The sequence below is a fragment of the Bombina bombina genome, chromosome 2, assembly GCF_027579735.1.
Source record: "Bombina bombina isolate aBomBom1 chromosome 2, aBomBom1.pri, whole genome shotgun sequence".
NCBI lineage: Eukaryota > Metazoa > Chordata > Amphibia > Anura > Bombinatoridae > Bombina > Bombina bombina.
In genome coordinates, this window is record NC_069500.1 from 1,027,759,474 (window position 1) to 1,027,778,869 (window position 19,396).

General features: G+C 37.9%; 1 protein-coding gene across 1 annotated transcript in view; it reads left to right on the plus strand.

Annotated features, from left to right (window-relative positions):
- FGF2 (fibroblast growth factor 2) overlaps nt 1-19,396 on the plus strand; it is a 147,719-nt gene that overhangs the window by 1,402 nt on the left and 126,921 nt on the right. The gene's annotated exons all lie outside the window — the stretch shown is intronic.

Sequence of the window (19,396 nt, forward strand, 5' to 3'; positions counted from 1 at the left end):
TAGGTGTATATATATGTGTGTGTATATATATATATATATATATATATATATATATATATATGTGTGTGTGTGTGTGTGTGTGTATGTGTGTGTGTGTGTGTGTATGTGTGTGTATGTGAATGTGTGTGCATGTGTGTTTATGTGAATGTGTGTGTGTGTGTGTGTGTGAATGTGTGTGTGTGTGTGTGTGTGTGTTTATGTGAATGTATGTGTGTGTATGTGAATCTGTATGTGTATGGGAATGTGTGTGTGTGTGTGTGTGTATATATATGTGAATGTGTGTGTGTGTGTGTGTGTATATGTGAATGTGTGTGTATGTGATTGTGTGTGTCTGTATTTGAATGTGTATATGTGTGTGTGTGTGTGTGTGTGTGAATGCATATGTGAATGTGTGTGTATGTGATTGTGTGTATATGTGAATGTGTGTGAATGTGTATATGTATGTGTGTGTGAATGTTGTGTGTGTATATACACAATCTTGGAAGAGTAAGAAATTGCAGTGAAGTAGGAAATGTGACTTATTTTCCTGTCTTTGACATTAAGATGAGTATTAACTTTTCGCTTCTCCCTTAACCCCTTAAGTACCAGCGACGTACCCTGTATGTCGCTGGCCTTTTTTTGGGACTTGATTGTTTTATACCGTGGTCTTGCCACCAGCGTTGAGACTGCTCTATTCCACAAAGCCTTCTGGAGGGAGGGCATTAATAGCGTGTTCTTGCTAGACTTGTGCTATTATGTCCTGAAAAAACCCTTAACGACCAGTGGCATACAGGGTATATTGTGGTCATTAAGGGGTTAACTAGTAAACTAGAGTGACACTGGATTGCCTCCTTAATATTACCAGTTTTTATATACAGGTGTACCTCAGAGATATTGCGGGTTCGGTTTCAGACCACCGCAATAAAGTGAATATATTAGCAATAAAGTGAATATAGCAATAAAGTGAGTCACAATTATTTTTTTTGTTTTCCAGTACATATAAAAGTTATATTTACAATATACTGTAGTCTATTAAGTGTGATATAGCATTATGTCTAAAAAAAACAATGTACATACCTTAATTAAAAAATACTTTATTACAAAAAAAAATGTTAATCATCATCTGAGCCTTTAGTGAGTCATAATCTTTTTGCCGGTGGTTTGTATGCATAGCTTTGAATATATATGTTTATATGTGTATTCATGTGTATTTATGTGTTTATATGTATATATATATATATATATATATATATATATATATATATGTTGGGAAAAATGGTGCCGATAGACACAAGGTTGCCACAAATCTTCAATTTGTAAAAAGTGCAATATCTGCGAAGCGCAATAAAGTGAAGCGCAATAAAGCGAAGCGCAATAAAACGAGGTATAGTATTCGCCAGGTTTATTTTCCAACATAGTAATATTCACTACAGGGTGCCTGTGTGGAAGTGATTGTTAGTAATTGTTTATATGGAAAATTATTATTTTGTAAATTATAATATTCATGACTGTTATGAACATATGATTTTGTTATTTCTGATATAAATCAAAAGGACTCATATAATATAAGCACATCTTTGGTATCATAATACATAAAAAGCCTTTACATATATCTTCTAACCGAATTCCACAAGTTTAACAAAGTCTCAAATTTCTCCATAAATATGGACAAATCAGTCTTACTACCAATTAGTCTACCTGACACGGATATGAACTTTGTCTCCAACAACATAGATTTCCTAATTAAACCCACAATACAATACTTAGGAATAAACATCAGATCACAAATACCGGACCTATACAACCTAAGCTATATCCTATTGCAAAAAGCTGTCTACCAACTCTTAGAATCCTGGCACAAAAAGGGACACTTATCCTGGATAGGAAGAGCACACTCAATTAAAATTACTATACTGCCAAAAATACATTTTTCTAACCCTACCACTAGACTTACCCAGATCTTACATTAACAAACAAAACAGAGAATGATTGAATCTTTCAAATGGTCTCGTCGTAAAGCAAGAATACCAAAAGAGACTTTGTATCAAACTAAAGAGAATGGAGGAATAGGGGCCCCTAATCTATTAAACTGCTACACAGCTACCCACCTAGCCCGAATTGTAGCATGGAATCACGCATCTCCTGAGAAACCCTGGCCCAACCTAGAGGCCCAGATGATAGGGAGAGAAACTTAGACGAACTATGATGGACAACAGCTAAGCACAGACCCTCTTAAATATACACCAATTATTATATAGCAAACACACTAAAAGTGTGGGATACCCTAATCTCCAATAACAACACAATATCAACTTGAATATCCCCAATGACAACGCTGATTGAAACCCCAATATTCGTCCAACTTAAATTGCACAAGACCCCAAAATAAACAGTAACAATTCGAACATACCGGTATATTTGCTCCTCTCTGAGGGGCAAATGTGCACGCAAGCAGACATTGTGGAAAACATACGCCTTCCTTTCCAAACATGGTACCCCTATATTCAAGAGCGACATGCTATTAACACAAGCCCATATAGGGCAGACCTAATGAGAACACTTACACCATTTGAAATGCTCTGCTTAAACCCCAAGATCCACCAATCGCACATCTCACTAACCCATAAATTACTACAACGCTCATTTCCAGAGTACAGACCATCCTATATTCTAAAATGGGAAAGAGAACTAAATATCACGCTAACAGATAAAAGATGGAAAAAAGCGTTTCTAACAATCAAAAAATCATATCTTTCTCAAAACATAATAGAAATGAATTACAAACTACTCTCGAGATGGTATCTGACACCCCATAGGTTACACAGTATATACCCACAAGTCTCCCTACTTTGCTGGAGAAAATGTGGAGAAATAGGGACTCTATCACACATCTGGTGGTCCTGCCCTCTAATCCAGGATAACTGGAACAATATCACTAGAAGCCTCAATACTACACTCCAGACAACATAGAAATTACGCCCACAATGATATTAATTAATGACCTCCCAAAAATTCCATGCCAATACCAACAAAAATTATTTCAATATATGCTGAATTGCACTAAGCGCCTGATTCCAAGACTGCGGAAAAAAACACAAACCCTAACACACTCAGCATGGATAAAAGAAGTAGACCATGTATTATAGCTAGAAAAAATATTAAACACATATATGGGTAGATAAGATTTTATTTTAGATATAGGCCTCTAGTTATCAAGCCGTCAACCGCAAATACGCTGGAATTCTGCAGCGTATTTGTGGCGAGGCTGATTCGCTGTAGTTATCAAGCCTTACAGACCGGCAAAAGTAGAATCTAGTGACGTAACCATACGATCCGCTGGTCCGACACAGATCGATGGTTACATCACTCCAGATGTTCCGAATGCAAGTTCGGCACAATCTGACTACTTTTGCTAGTTATCAAAGAACTAGCAGGTACGCTCGCCACTATTCCGGGCCAGCGTACCTGGTTTTCAATCCGCCGCCCTGGAGGCGGCGGATCCCATAGGAATCAATGGGAGTCTGACAGCAGCGAGAGCTCATGTTCGCTGCTGCCCAATATCCCATTGATTCCTATGGGAAGTGTCTGCACCTAACACCCTAACATGTACCCCGAGTCTAAACACCCCTAATCTGGCCCCCCTACACCGCCGCCGCCTACATTAAACCTATTAACCCCTAAACTGCCGCTCCCAGACCACGCCGCCACCTACATTACATTTATTAACCCCTAATCTGCCCCCCCTACACCTCCGCAACTCTAATAAACTTATTAACCCCTATCCTGCTGATCCCGGACCCCGCCGCAAATAAATAAATTGTTTAACCCCTAAACCGCCGCTCCCGGACCCCGCCGCAACTATAGTAAATTGTTTAACCCCTAAACCGCCGCTCCAGGAGCCCATCAACACCTACATTACATTTATTAACCCCTAATCTGCCCCCCTACACCGCCGCCACCTACATTATATCTATTAACCCCTAAACCTAAGTCTAACCCTAACACCCCCTAACTTCAATATTAGTTAAATTAATCTACATAAATATTCCTATAATTAAATAAATTATTCCTATTTAAAACTAAATTCTTACCTATAAAATAAACCCTAAGCTAGCTACAATATAACTAATAGTTACATTGTAGCTATCTTAGGATTTATATTTATTTTACAGGCAACTTTGTATTTATAGTTACAATAGTTATTAAATAGTTATTAACTATTAACTAACTAATAGTTATTAACTATTTAATAGCTACCTATTTAAAATAACTACAAAATTACCTGTAAAATAATTCATAACCTAAGTTACAATTACACCTAACACTACACTATCATTAAATAAATTAAATTAATTAACTACAATTACCTAACATTAAATAAAATTAACTAAAAATAACTAAAGTACAAAAAAAGAAACCTCTAAATTACAGAAAATAAAAAAATTACAAGAATTTTAAACTAATTACACCTAATCTAAGCCCCCTAATAAAATAAAAAAGCCCCCCAAAATAATAAAATTCCCTACCCTAAACTAAATTACAAATAGCCCTTAAAAGGGCCTTTTGCGGGGCATTGCCCCAAAGTAATTAGCTCTTTTACCAGCCCTTAAAAGGGCTTTTTGCTGGGCATTGCCCCAAAGTAATCATCTCTTTTACCTGTAAAAAAAGAAATACAATACCCCCCCAACATTACAACCCACCACCCACACACCCCTACTCTAAAACCCACCCAATCCCCCCTTGAAGATCACCCTACCTTGAGCCGTCTTAACCCAGCCGGGCACAAGCGGTCATCCAATCCGTCCAGAAGTCTTCATCGAATCCGGGCAGAAGAGGTCCTCCAAGCGGCAGAAGTCTTCATCCAAGCGGCATCTTCTATTTTCAATCAACCGGAGTGGAGCCATCTTGAATCCAACCGACGCGGAGCCATCCTCTTCCATCGACATCCTAACACCGAATGAAGGTTCCTTTAAATGATGTTATCCAAGATGGCGTCCCTTGAATTCCGATTGGCTGATAGGATTCTATCAGCCAATCGGAATTAAGGTAGGAATAATCCGATTGGCTGATGCAATCAGCCAATCGGATTGAGCTTGCATTCTATTGGCTGTTCCAATCAGCCAATAGAATGCGAGCTCAATCCGATTGGATGATTGGATCAGCCAATTGGATTGAACTTCAATCCGATTGGCTGATTGCATCAGCCAATCGGATTTTTCCTACCTTAATTCCGATTGGCTGATAGAATCCTATCAGCCAATCGGAATTCAAGGGACGCCATCTTGGATGACATCATGTAAAGGAACCTTCATTCGGTGTTAAGACGTCGATGGAAGAGGATGGCTCCGCGTCGGCTGGATTCAAGATGGCTCCGCTCCACTCCGGTTGATTGAAGATACAAGATGCCACTTGGATGAAGACTTCTGCCGCTTGGAGGACCTCTTCTGCCCGGATTCGATGAAGACTTCTGGATGGATCAGATGACCGCTTGTGCCCGGCTGGGTGAAGACGGCTCAAGGTAGGGTGATCTTCAAGGTGGTAGTGTTAGGTTTTTTTAAGGGGGGATTGGGTGGGTTTTAGAGTAGGGGTGTGTGGGTGGTGGGTTGTAATGTTGGGGGGTATTGTATTTCTTTTTTTTTACAGGTAAAAGAGCTGATTACTTTGGGGTAATGCCCCGCAAAAAGCCCTTTTAAGGGCTGGTAAAAGAGCTGATTACTTTGGGGCAATGCCCCGCAAAAGGCCCTTTTAAGGGCTATTTGTAATTTAGTTTAGGGTAAGGAATTTTATTATTTTGGGGGGCTTTTTTATTTTATTAGGGGGCTTAGATTAGGTGTAATTAGTTTAAAATTCTTGTAATTTTTTTATTTTCTGTAATTTAGAGTTTTGTTTTTTTTGTACTTTAGTTATTTTTAGTTAATTTTATTTAATGTTAGGTAATTGTAGTTAATTAATTTAATTTAATTTATTTAATGATAGTGTAGTGTTAGGTGTAATTGTAACTTAGGTTAGGATTTATTTTACAGGTACTTTTGTAGTTATTTTAGCTAGGTCGTTATTAAATAGTTAATAACTATTTAATAACTATTCTACCTAGTTAAAATAAATGCAAACTTGCCTGTAAAATAAAAATAAACCCTAAGCTAGCTACAATGTAACTATTAGTTATATTGTAGCTAGCTTATGTTTTATTTTACAGGTAAGTATTTAATTTTAAATAGGAATTATTTGGTTACTGATAGTAAGTTTGATTTAGATTTATTTAATTATATTTAAGTTAGGGGGTGTTAGGGTTAGACTTAGATTTAGGGGTTAATAAATGTAATATAGTGGCGGCGGTGTAGGGGGGTAGATTAGGGGTTAATCAATGTACTGTAGGTGGCGGCGGTGTAGGGGGGTCAGGATAGGGGTTAATAAATGTAATGTAGGTGGCGGAGGGCTCCGGGTGCGGTGGTTTAGGGGTTAAACAATTCATTTATTTGCAGCGGGGTCCAATATCGGCAGGATAGGGGTTAATAACTTTATGTAGGTGGCGGCGGTATAGGGGTGGAAGATTAGGGGTTAAAAGGGAAAATGTAGGTGGAGGCGGGGTCTGGGAGCGGCGGTTTAGGGGTTAGTATATTTATTATAGTTGCGGAGGGGTCCAGGAGTGGCGGTTTAGGGGTTAATAAGTTTATTTAGTTGCGGGGGGCTCCGGGAGTGGCGGTTTAGGGGGTATAACAGTATAGTATAGTGTGGGTGCTTATTGACAGGCTAGCAAGAAAGCTGTGAAGAAGCCGATGAGCAGCGAGATCGATGACTGTCAGTTAACAACAGTCCGCTGCTCATCGCTTCGTACTTGGTGCGCGGCTTCTTGACAGCTTTCTTGATAACTTTGGTGAACGTATTTAGGTCCGCTGTGGCGATGTTAGGCGAGCTTAGGCAAGCGTATTGGGCCGGCGAATGCAGGTAAATACGGAGCTTGATAACTAGAGGCCATAATCTTCATATGGGAACAAAAAACAATCACATAAAGCAAAGAACCTACATTGCGTATAAGAAAAAAATCTTTGTTCGGAACTAAATCCGAAGCAAGAGATCTCTCAGGAACACAATCTCATTCCTCTCCCTCACTCCCACTACCCCATCCCCTCCACACATCCCCATTCTCTTGGTTTGTAAGCAAAAAGGTCAGCATAAGTATACAAAGAGACAAAGGATTAATGTTTGAATTTATTTATTGTATATGCAACTTCATATGTCATACAAAGCAATAAATGAGAACTTGAAATATTACAACACTCTTGACAATGTAACAATACATACGTTGCATTTTGTAAACAGTAAAGTCAATCAAAAGACCTTTTTTTGCTGAAATTGTTTTTGTATATCTTGTATTTTGTAAAAAAAAACAATACAAATATTTCATTTAAAAAAAAGCCTTTACATAATTTGATGCTGACATGGGCATCCGCAGAAAATGTTACGGAGGGGGGTGTGTGGATAAAGTTCCCACAGAATATAATCAGTAGCGTCATTTGCAGCAGGAAAAAGCTATTTGTTGTACATGAGTTGCACATACATTTTAAAAATAGTGGCTCATTCATATCAAGAGTGGCTCAAGTGAGTGCATGGACACGCCAGCATGTTGTATTATTCTATAAATAAGCCAGGGCTGACTTTAGCCAGGTGCTGTGAGTGATTCTCCAGTTAAAAAAAATTGAATTATGTGTTTTGTAATTGAATGGAAGAATAATGTGGAATGGCTGTGAGGCCAGATAAGTCATTGAGGACTGCATTTTGGGCATTGAGCTCTAGCTTGGTCACTCCAGCCATAATCAGATCTCTATGATCTGTATGATGTTGCAGACACACATCAAGCCTAGGAATTCACTATAGAGCATATACAATAATGCAAATATCTTTTGAAATACACAGTAAGCAAACAAACTGTGGTAAACATTGCATTTGAATAAAGAAATATTCTCATGCAAAGACCATAGACATTGCTATATAATCATAAAAGGACATATATTCAGTGCCCAATTCATGACTCATGCAGGGGCAAATTTGATACCCACCCTATTTTCCCAACCCTGGTTTTGCATGGCATAGCATGTATTTATTTATTAAAAAGTGAACTCAGACCTGAAAACCATACACACACATATATACACACTCACACACTTTTAGACACACCCACATACAAACACACATATACACACTCACATATACACAGTCGCACCCACATACACACACATTATGGAGCAAAGAGATCAATTTGACAGCCAATCCTAGAAAGCTTGCTAAAGATGCAGGCAGGAAGCAAGCCCTTCAGCAACACTGAAAATCTAAATGTTGAGAAATGCATCATAGTGTTATGATGCTTAGAATTTCAGGGGGGCATCTCTGCCCCCTCACCCCCCACCTGTGGATGCTCATGGATGCTGTTTAATATGAAGTTCGATATGAGCTTATATTACAAAAGTAAACAAATATTTGATAAAAATTTGGTATGACAATATTGGAATGTAGGTATGCATCTTTATCTGGCTGTCTGTGCTCAGGCAATGTAGATTCAGGTATTGCATGTTTATAGTATCCAGATTTAATCAATAAAATGTAGCGGATTGAAGGGGACAGCATAGTTGCTAACTGTCCCATGTATTCTCACCCCATTGTAAAGGACTTTAAGCAGCAAAACAGTATGCCTGTTCCGGGACTTGCAAGGTTATTATTTCCCTATTAAGGAAGTTTGCTATGAAATCTCATGAGATCACAGTAAAACAGTTCATGACCTCAGCACTGCTGATGCTGATTGGCTGCTTTTCTTTTCGTGCTTTTTTTTTTTTTTTACCTGCAGCTGGGCAGTAATGGAAAGATAACTGTTAACAGAACACTTACTCTGGTGAGCTGAGGAAATCGTGAGGTAAAATATCTTCCTTTTTTACGTAGAAATGTTCAGATGATATTTTCCTGTCAGCTTTTTACAGTTATGCTGCATCACTTTCAATTGATTTAAAGGGACAGTCTTCTCCAGAATTTTTATTGTTCAAAAAGATAGATAATCCCTTTATTACTCATTTATTACCCATTCCCACACAGTTGTATTAATATACTTTTTACCTCTGTGATTACCTTGTATCTAAGCCTTTGCAGACTGAGCCCTTATTTCAGTTCTTTCAGTTCTTTTGACAGGCTTGCATTTAGCCAATCAGTGCCCTCTCATTTGTAACTCCACGGACGTGGTCACAATGTTATCTGTATGGCACACATGAACTAACACCCTCTAGTTGTGAAAAACGGCCAAATGCATTGAAATAAGGGGCGGCCTTCAAGGGCTTAGAAATTAGCATATGAGCCTACCTGGGAATAGTTTTCAACAATGAATACCAAGATAACAAAGCAAATTTGATGATAAAAGTAAATTGAAAAGTTGTTTAAAATTGCATTGCAATCCCTATCTGAATTATGAAAGTTTAATTTGTACTAGTTTATTGTTATTGCATGCAGTGCAGTACTCCCATCACAGAGGGCACTATGGCATTAGTCCCATTGAATACAGTGTGGTTAATTTATCAAGCTCCATAACCTGTCTGCCTGCTCTGAGGCGGTGGACAGACATCGCCAGAAATCAATCGGATCAAATGCGATCGGGTTGATTGACACCCCCTGCTAGAAATCTGCAGGGGGCGACATTGCACCAGCAGTTCACAAGAACTGCTGGTGCAATGATAAATGCAGAGAGCATCTGCTGTCGGCATTTATCGATGTGCAGCGGACATGATCCGCAATATCAGATCATGTCCGCTCGCACATTATTAAATAGGCCCCAGTATGTTTTTTTTTCTGTAGTTTTCTTTATGTTTTCTGTTACGCAAGAGATTTAGCATAGTGTAGACAGGTGTCAGGTAAAGGGGAAGTTATGAGATATATAATAAAAGGTAGGGGAGGAGAAAAGGGGTAATGAAGCCAGGCATCTCAATAGTGTTGCACTGTTTGGTGTAATTTACCCCATGTATACACTGAGGCTTTGTGTCAGGTAAGGGAAAACCATGAAATGTTCTATATAATAATCAGGGAGGGTAGGAGCAGGAAGAAAGGGGTGATGAAGCCAGGCATCTCAATATTCTTGCACAGTTTGTAACATGTTTAATTTCCCCAATGTGTATATTGAGGCTTTTGCTTAACGGGGGTTTAACATATTAGGCTTTTCATGCGCTTGGACTCAAATTCACAGAACATACAAAAATTCCAGATTTACTGGAGCATATCTAGGTCTATTAACCTTTTGCTCATAATCACTGCAGCAGCAAAGACAAAAACATAAATGGTTACCTCATAAAATGCCACCTACTTGTGAAACTTTCAATAGTGTCTTAGCATAAGTAAAACATAAACACAAATCCTTAACATATCTGCATATATTGTTCTCAGCAGTCCCAAGACTGCAGTTAGCAGGCTAAACATATTATTATATTAATGTTAGGCTCTGTAACATCTATATGAACTAGTGCGATTTGTGATGTTCTGCTATACAGATGCTGAAGGGTTAATAATTTAGCCCTTGCTTGCTAATTTTGCTACTTGCTGTAAAGTTATTCTTCCTATGTCCTATGGCTTTAACAGGGCATAAAGAAAATGCTCTAATATACAGTATAAGAGCAATTTTATTATTACACTATTACTTGCATATAACCATGTGTTTAACCCCTGCAAAGTAATTAAACACATAATTAAAGTCAGTGCCAGAGCTAAACACATCTGGTGAGACAATGACGAAAGACAAATGTGTGTAGCCACAAATCAACAGCTAACTCCCAGTAGTGCATTGCTGTTGCTAAGGATATGTACATATCCTTTTAAGAACAAAGTAGAAGTAAATTTAAAACTATTTTCCTCATTATGCCAGTCCTGTAACGATGCATTTGCATATTGGTTCCCCTCTGTCCTCTCTCCTGAGGCGTGTCAAAAGACTTTTTAAACAGATATGCGCATGCGAAATTTAGTAGCAACAAAGATGGCTGCTATGCTTTTTAAGACTCTTTTTAAAAGTTTGTGTGTGATTCCCTTACATAACAAGTACACATGCGATATTCCCATTGAAGTAAGCAGGAATGGAAGCTTAGGAGCCGGCCCATTTTTGGTTCAGCACCCTGGATAGCGCTTGCTGATTGGTGGCTACAATAATAATAATAAAATAATAATGTATAAGCCTCAGGTGCGTTAGGAATCCCTTCATATTCCTTTGAGAATTACTGTTTCTCACATGTGGCATGGGTTTCTTCCAGCTAGACAAAATATTCTCTTATCCCATTTATTTTTCTGTCAAAATATTTTTTACGGTTAGGGAAACATTTATTCATCTAAATAAAAATTGAATAATTGCCTAAAATTCTTCAGTAATTTGTTTGAAATTGCTGCCTCTTTTCATTAATATTGGAGTAATTTAAAGAAGCACACAGTTGGATTGCTTGCTGGTAGAGGTGCCTAAGTTTGGTCCATTAAAGGGACAGTCTAGGCCAAAATAAACTTTCATGATTCAGATAGAGCATGTAATTTTAAACAATTTTCCAATTTACTTTTATCACCAATTTTGCTTTGTTCTCTTGGTATTCTTAGTTGAAAGCTTAACCTAGGAGATTCATATGCTAATTTCTTAGACCTTGAAGCCCACCTCTTTCAGATTGCATTTTAACAGTTTTTCACCACTAGAGGGTGTTAGTTCACATATTTCATATAGATAACACTGTGCTCGTGCACGTGAAGTTATCTGGGAGCAGGCACTGATTGGCTAGACTGCAAGTCTGTTAAAAGAACTGAAAAAGGGGCGGTTTGCAGAGGCTTAGATACAAGATAATCACAGAGGTTAAAAGTATATTATTATAACTGTGTTGGTTATGCAAAACTGGGAAATGGGTAATAAAGGGATTATCTATCTTTTAAAACAATAACAATTCTGGTGTAGACTGTCCCTTTAATTGTGAAGCTCTAAATATGATTACCTAGAGGTATTTTCAGGTTCTTTATAAACCAGTGCATTTAATGATTTCTTTAGCAGTATAAGCCATTTATAACTGTATATACACATAATGATTTATAATTATATGTATAATTATATGTCAGGCGTAACATTTTAATTTTCTCTAACAATGCTGTTAACTACTTTTTCATATTTCATTTTAAAATACCAATTGTTGGCTCTTTGTTGTTGCTGCACCTGTTTAAACCTCACCTTCCAAGACCAATAAGCAGGACTGGATTAGAGAATCTTTCATAATGAAGTATATTGAAGTATATTTCAAAGTGAAGTAACTTCCTATTTATTGGATCTAAAAGAAAGTATTTTATTAAGTATTGCATTTTGTAAAAATGGTTGCACCTTTTCTTAATGAAATGTCCCTACGCAAATTGCTATTGTTCTGAACAGTATTAGCTTTTTTGCAGTAGAACACGTCATAATTGACACTCACCATGTATGGCCAACTCAACAAATCTACATGCCCTTGCATCATTGTACTATTTACTTCAGGGGTGGAACTACCATTGGTGTAGCAGGTGTAGTGTCACCAGGGCCCGAGAGCTGGGGGACCCATAGCAGCCAGTACATACAGGTGAAACTCGAAAAATTATAATATTGTGCAAAAGTTGATTTATTTCACTAATGCAACTTAAAAGGTGAAACTAATATATGAGATAGACTCATTACATGCAAAGCAAGATAGTTCAAGCCGTGATTTGTCATAATTGTGATGATTATGGCTTATAGCTCATGAAAACCCCAAAGCCACAATTTCAGAAAATTAGAATATTACATGCAATCAATAAAACAAGGATTGTACATACCTGTAGAACAATATCAGACCTCTGAAAAGTATTAGCATGCATACTCTATGTACTCAGTACTTGGTTTGGGTCCCTTTTGCAGCATTTACTGCCTCAATGTGGCGTGGCATGGAAGCTATCAACCTGTGGCACTGCTGAGGTGTTATGGAAGACCAGGATGCTTCAATAGCAGCCTTCAGCTCTTCTGCATTGTTCGGTCTCATGTCTCTCATCTTTCTCTTGGCAATGCCCCATAGATTCTCTATGGGGTTCAGGTCAGGTGAGTTTGCTGGCCAATCAAGCACAGTAATCCCACGTCATTGAACCAGGTTTTGGTGCTTTTGGCAGTGTGGGCAGGTGCCAAGTCCTGCTGGAAAATTAAGTCAGCATCCCCATAGAGCTTGCCTGCGAAAGGAAGCGTGAAGTGCTCCAAAATCTCCTGTTAGACAGCTGCGTTGACCTTGGACTTAATGAAGAACAGTGGACCAACACCAGCAAATGGCATGGCTCCCCAAATCAACACAGACTGTGGAAACTTCACACTGAACTTCAAGCATCTTGCAGTGTGTGCCTCTCCATTCCTCCTCCATACTCTGGGTCCTTGGTTTTCAAATGAGATGCAAAATTTGCTCTCATCAGAAAAGAGGACTTTGGACAACTGAGCAACAGACCAGGTCTTTTTTTTCTTTAGCCCAGGTAAGACGCATCTGATGCTCTAGTAAACTATTTATAACTGTCCCTTATTGGCCTTAGCAGAAAAAGAAACCTAAGTTACAATATGGCTGCTTTATGGACATTAGAATGCTACCCATATTTTTTCAATATGTAAAAAACTAATGTAATTTAAAATAAATATATATACATGTATATGTTATTTTCAGTCTAATATTTGCTCTGAAGCGGATCATGTCCGCCAGACATTGCTGAAAGCATTTAACATTGCACAAGAAGTTCTGGTGAACTGCTTGTGCAATGCCGCCCTCTGCGAATTCACGGCCAATCGACCGCTAACAGGGGGTGTCAATCAACCTGATTGTACACGATCTGGCGGATTGATGTCTGCAGCCTCAGAGGAGGCATACGAGTTAAGGAGCAGCAGTCTTAAGACCGCTGCTTCTTAACTCCTGTTTCCGGCGAGGATGAAGGCTCACGCGGAAACAGGTGCCTTAGGCACCATTCGGGCAATAGTAAATTACACCAAACTGTGCAACACTATTGAGATGCCTGGCTTCATCAGCCCTTGTCTCCTCCCCTACCTGTTATTATATATCTCATAGCTTCCCCTTTACCTGAAACCTGTCTAAACTCTGCTAACCTTCAGTGTAACAGAAGACCACAGATAAAGAAAACAGAAAATAACATACTGTAAGCAATGATACTAATACCACAGCGACCTTTGTGGTGGGTGTACTGCACACAATATTCCTAAACTATATACAGAATTGAACAAGGGACACGCTTAAAAGTCAAGGACAGGAGGCTAATAAAACGGAACTGTCCCGGGAAAAACAGAACAGTTGACAACTATGACATCTTCATATTTTTCTTAGGTTAATCTTTGCTTTGACTACATCATTCTATCTAACATTTATTTAGTGTTTAAGGTCCCTTTAAAGGTTAAACACACAGAAAGGTAATTTGTCTAAAAACTAAAATACTTCACAGAAATACTTTTTCTCTCTAATAATCATCGACACAAACATTTTCCGTGACAGTTTTGCTGGAGGATGTAAAATAGGAAACTGGAGGTGGGAAAAAAAATTTATTGGGAGAACTTAATACCATTTATTAAATGTTTTTTTTCAGTTAACTAATAAATAACAGTCAGACTGTCATAAATATGGGGGAAATTACATGATATACTGTAGGTCTATGATCCTGGGATCAGCTTAGCCTTAAGTGTTTTTATATCAGCCTTGGGAGTGACTGCTTTTTATTCCAATGGTCAACCATCCCTTGACTGTGTCATTTACTGTGGATGAATGCACACAATAGATAATATTGTTAGTGATCTCATATGGCTGTCCTTGCCCAGAAATTTTGGCTTCAGAAGTCTTAAATGCTTTGAGTCTGCAGAGTAAATGCAGGATTTTGTTAAAAACATGTAAACATACTCATATTTTATTTTTGTTGCACGTAGGAGGTTTTTAACCTTGTTTTAACCCACTGAACTTTATATATTTAGTTAGAGACGTTTACAAATATGAACGTCATCCTAACCTTTACAGAATATTAAAGTATTTGGGAGTGATGTTTTTTTTTTAAGATATGAATATAATAAAAAAATAAAGTTCTAAAAATGATAATGTTGGATTGATGTATGAGTTCAACTATGTCCAAAATCTTTGAAAACTATAAAACAAATTATGATAAACTAACATACAGTATTTTCCATTTCGCTCCCCTGAAAGAAATGTTTTGCAACTTAGTTTGGGCATAAGATGTTACAAAGGTTTAAAATGACTGTCTTTTGTTTGTAAAGAGCCCAAAAAATAGGCAATGCTGGACAATATAAATGGACATTCTAGTGCTAAAATGAAATGTTTTTATTTTGTTAGCTATTTCTGAACGTGTGTCTCTTACTAACTATGGGGTTGATTTATCATTATCAGCATGTTAACAGCTGCAGATGAACCTTTTACAAGCAGTCATTTGCATTATTTTCAGCATCTTTTCTGTCAAAAATTGCCCTAGCATACAGTATGTCAGTGTAGTTTTTCTGGTCACAATCCAATTTTGTAATACTTTACAACACATGTATGTTGCCATTCTCACATATTGAATTGCAAAACTTAATGGGCTTAATCAATCTCAGACAAAACTTTTCGACTTATTTTCACCTGGAGGAGGTCCGGTGAGTGCTAATGAGAGGTCTGGGAGTGGAAGTGAGGGGGCGGGAGCGAGCATGAGGGGGCGGGAGCTGGTAGGAATGCTACACTATGGCAAATATTAAGTGAAAGGGAAAGAGAGAGAGGGGAAGGATAAGTTTTGGGAAAGGGATCTGGGAGAGGGAGGGTATTGAGGGGGGCAGCTACACTACAGAAAAATGTTGTTGTTTTTTATTAAAAATTGCCAAATTATTAGCAAACTGGGTACTGGCAGACAGCTGCCAGTACCCAAGATTGTGGCAAATAGGTAGAGGGGGGAGGGTTAGAGAGCTGTTTGGGTGGGATCAGGGAGGTTAGAGGCTAAGGGGGATCATACACTGCAGAATATACATATATTTTTTTTATATAAATAATTGTGAGGTGGGGGAGGGAAGAGAGCTGTTTGAGAGGGATCCGTGAAGGAACAGGGGGTGGGATGTGTCAGGTGGGAGGCTGATCTCTACACTAAAGCTAAAATTAACCCTACAAGCTACCTAATTAACCCCTTCACAGCTGAGCGTAATACAAGTGTGGTGCGCAGCAGCATTTAGCGGCCTTCTAATTACCAAAAAGCAATGCCAAAACCATATATGTCTGCTATTTCTGAACAAAGGGGGTCCCAGAGAAGCATTTACAACCATTTGTGCCATAATTGCACAAGCTGTTTGTAAATCATTTCAGTGAGAAACTTAAAGTTAAAAAGTTAATGATTTTTTTTATTTGATCGCATTTGGCGGTGAAATGGTGGCATAAAATATACCAAAATGGGCCTAGATCCATACTTTGGGTTTTCTACTAAAAAAATGTATATACATGTGAAGGGTTAATCAAGGATTCCTGACAGATATCAGTGTTACAATGTAACTTAACTATAGCTAATTTTGAGGGGGATAAAATGGTTCGGAAATAGCAAAGTGCTACTTGTACTTATTGCCCTATAACTTGCAAAAAAAGCAAAGAACATGTAAACATTCAGTATTTTTAAACTCAGGACAACATTTAGAAACTATTTAGCATGTGTGTTGTTTGGTGGTTGTAGATGTGTAACAGATTTTGGGGGTCAAAGTTAGAAAAAAGTGTGTTTTTTCAATTTTTTCACCATATTGTATATTTTTTTTTATAGTAAATTATATGATATAATGAAAATAATGGTATCTTTAGAAAACCCATTTAATGGTGAGAAAAAGGCTATATAATATATGTGGGAACGGTAAATGAGTAAGAGGAAAATTACAGCTAAACACAAACACCGCAAAAATGTAAAAACCAGCCCTGGACAGTCAACACCAGAATTTTTGTTGTTAAAAAAGAAAGATAATCCCTTTATTACCCGTTTCCCAGTTTTGCATAACCAACACAGTTATAATAATGCATGTTTTACCTCTGTAATTGCCTTGTATCTAAGCTTCTGCTGACTGCCCCCTTATTTCAGTTCTTTTGACAGACTTGCATTTTAGTCAATCAGTGCTCACTCCTAGGTCATTTCACGTGCATGAGCTCAATGTTATCTATATGAAACACATGAACTAATGTCCTCTAGTGGTCAAAATGCATTCACATTAGAGGCAGCCTTCAAGGTCTAAGAGCATATTTACCTCCTAGGTTTAGCTTTCAACTAAGAATACCAAGAAAACAAAGAAAATTTGGTGATAAAAGTAAATTGGGAAGTTGTTTAAAATTACATGTCATATTTAAATCATGAAAGTTTTTTTGGACTTGACTGTCCCTTTAACGGTAAGAAAATTAAAAAATGGTCTGGTCACTAAGGGCGTAATTGTTACATAACACATATAAGCTCAGAGATGGTGGCACCCAGTGTGTAGATGCAGAGCTTCACTAACTGATTGTTAGGGGTTAAAATAAGAGAATGACTTTGAAGACAGCTGCGGCACAGGAGAAAAAACAATAGCATGGTGAGTAGAATCTGCTACTGCAGTTGTACTCAGCAGTTTAATGTCCCTTTAATTGTTACTGAGTGGAACACCAGTGAAAACACACTGACCTGCATGTGTAATACTTATTCTGCAATCACTTTTAACTGTTTGGGTACTGTGCCAGAGAAGGCTGGGGGACTTTTTCTTGTAGTGTATCTACTGTAAGAGCTATATTACGGTATATGCCCATCTGAAGGATACAGCTGGGAAAACTCGAGTTCACAAACAATTTATTACAAAACCAAGGGAGCGTATCTAGCATTCCCTGTGACATCTACACATGCCAAGTAATCATTGGCACTGAAACTATATTAGATGCCATTAAATAAAGTCAGTTTAACATCGCTGTACTTAACACAAAGTATTTATTATATTGTGAAATTATAGATTACATTAGTATTGCTTGACATTTCCGGTGTTTCTATTGTTATTTTATATGAGTTCTGATGAAGAAACTAATTACCAACTAATGTGAAATTCCATAATAGGTGAATATGTTTGTTTTATTTACTACCACAGGAAGACACAGGTGCAAAACATTTTAGTCCCAGGAATTCTTTTCAGTCTATAGGCTGGCCTCGTATTAATCTGTTCTGTTTCATTTCACTTCAAACTTGTTAACGTTCAAGTTTAATTAATGAAAATAATAGTTAGAGTAAATATACAGTTTTGATAGACCATTTCTTAAGAGTTTTGAAAACTTTTTTGCTGTGAGGAATGTTTGTTTAATAAATTAAAAAAACAATCATAGCAAAGACGGCAGCTAAGTTAAAGGGACATTGTACACTAGATTTTTCTTAAATGTTTTGTAGATGATCCATTTATATAGCCCATCTGGGAGTGTTTTTGTAACAATGTATAGTTTTGCTTATTTTTTTAATAACATTGTGCTGATTTTCAGACTCCTAACCCAGCCCCACAGTATCAGATGTATACGCGCGTTTACAGACTCCTGCTGGCTCCTGTTTATGTTATTTGTCTTTTTATATGCAGGGAAGTAGGAGGGAGTGTCTGCACTTCTTGTTTTCCCAGCCTCTTTCACTGGGTGTCCCATCCTAAGCTCATTATGAGTGCTAAACTGGGAGCTTCTAAGTAAGTTTAGAAAAGGTTTTATACTGGATTTTTAGATTTTATCTTTTCATATTCCTCTTTATAGTAGTCTCTATTACATGCAGTTATATAAAAATTGGTGTACACTGTCTCTTTAAAAAAAAAAGAAGCTATATTGGTCAGGTTAAAAACCTTCATGACACATTATTAGGAACATGGTAGACTTTATGGCCCCAAGTTATCAAGGTCTGTTGGACCTAATCCGACACTGCGGATCAGGTTCGACAGACCTCGCTGAATACGGCTAGCAATACGCTCGCCGTATTCAGCATTGCACCAGCAGCTCACAAGAGCTGCTGGTGCAACGCCGCCCCCTGTAGACTCATGGCCAATCGGCCACCAGCAGGGGGGTGTCAATCAACCCGATCGTACTTGATCGGGTTGATTTCCGGCGATGTCTGTCCGCCTGCTCAGAGCAGACGAACAGGTTATGGAGCAGCAGTCTTTGTGACAGCTGCTTCATAACTGCTGTTTCTGGCGAGTCTGAAGACTCGCCAGAAACAGGGGCCATCAAGCTCCATTTGGAGCTTGTTAAATAGAGGCCTATATGTGGTTTCAGCTATTCCATTTTTGTTCATAGGCATGCGTTTTGGATCTTGATTACTGCCAGTGAGTTTTATGTAACTGACACTCCTTTTTGTGCTTGAGTAAGGGGAGCAAGTTTTGATCTGTTGATTTTTTTATTTATTTTTTTGCCACGCTTAA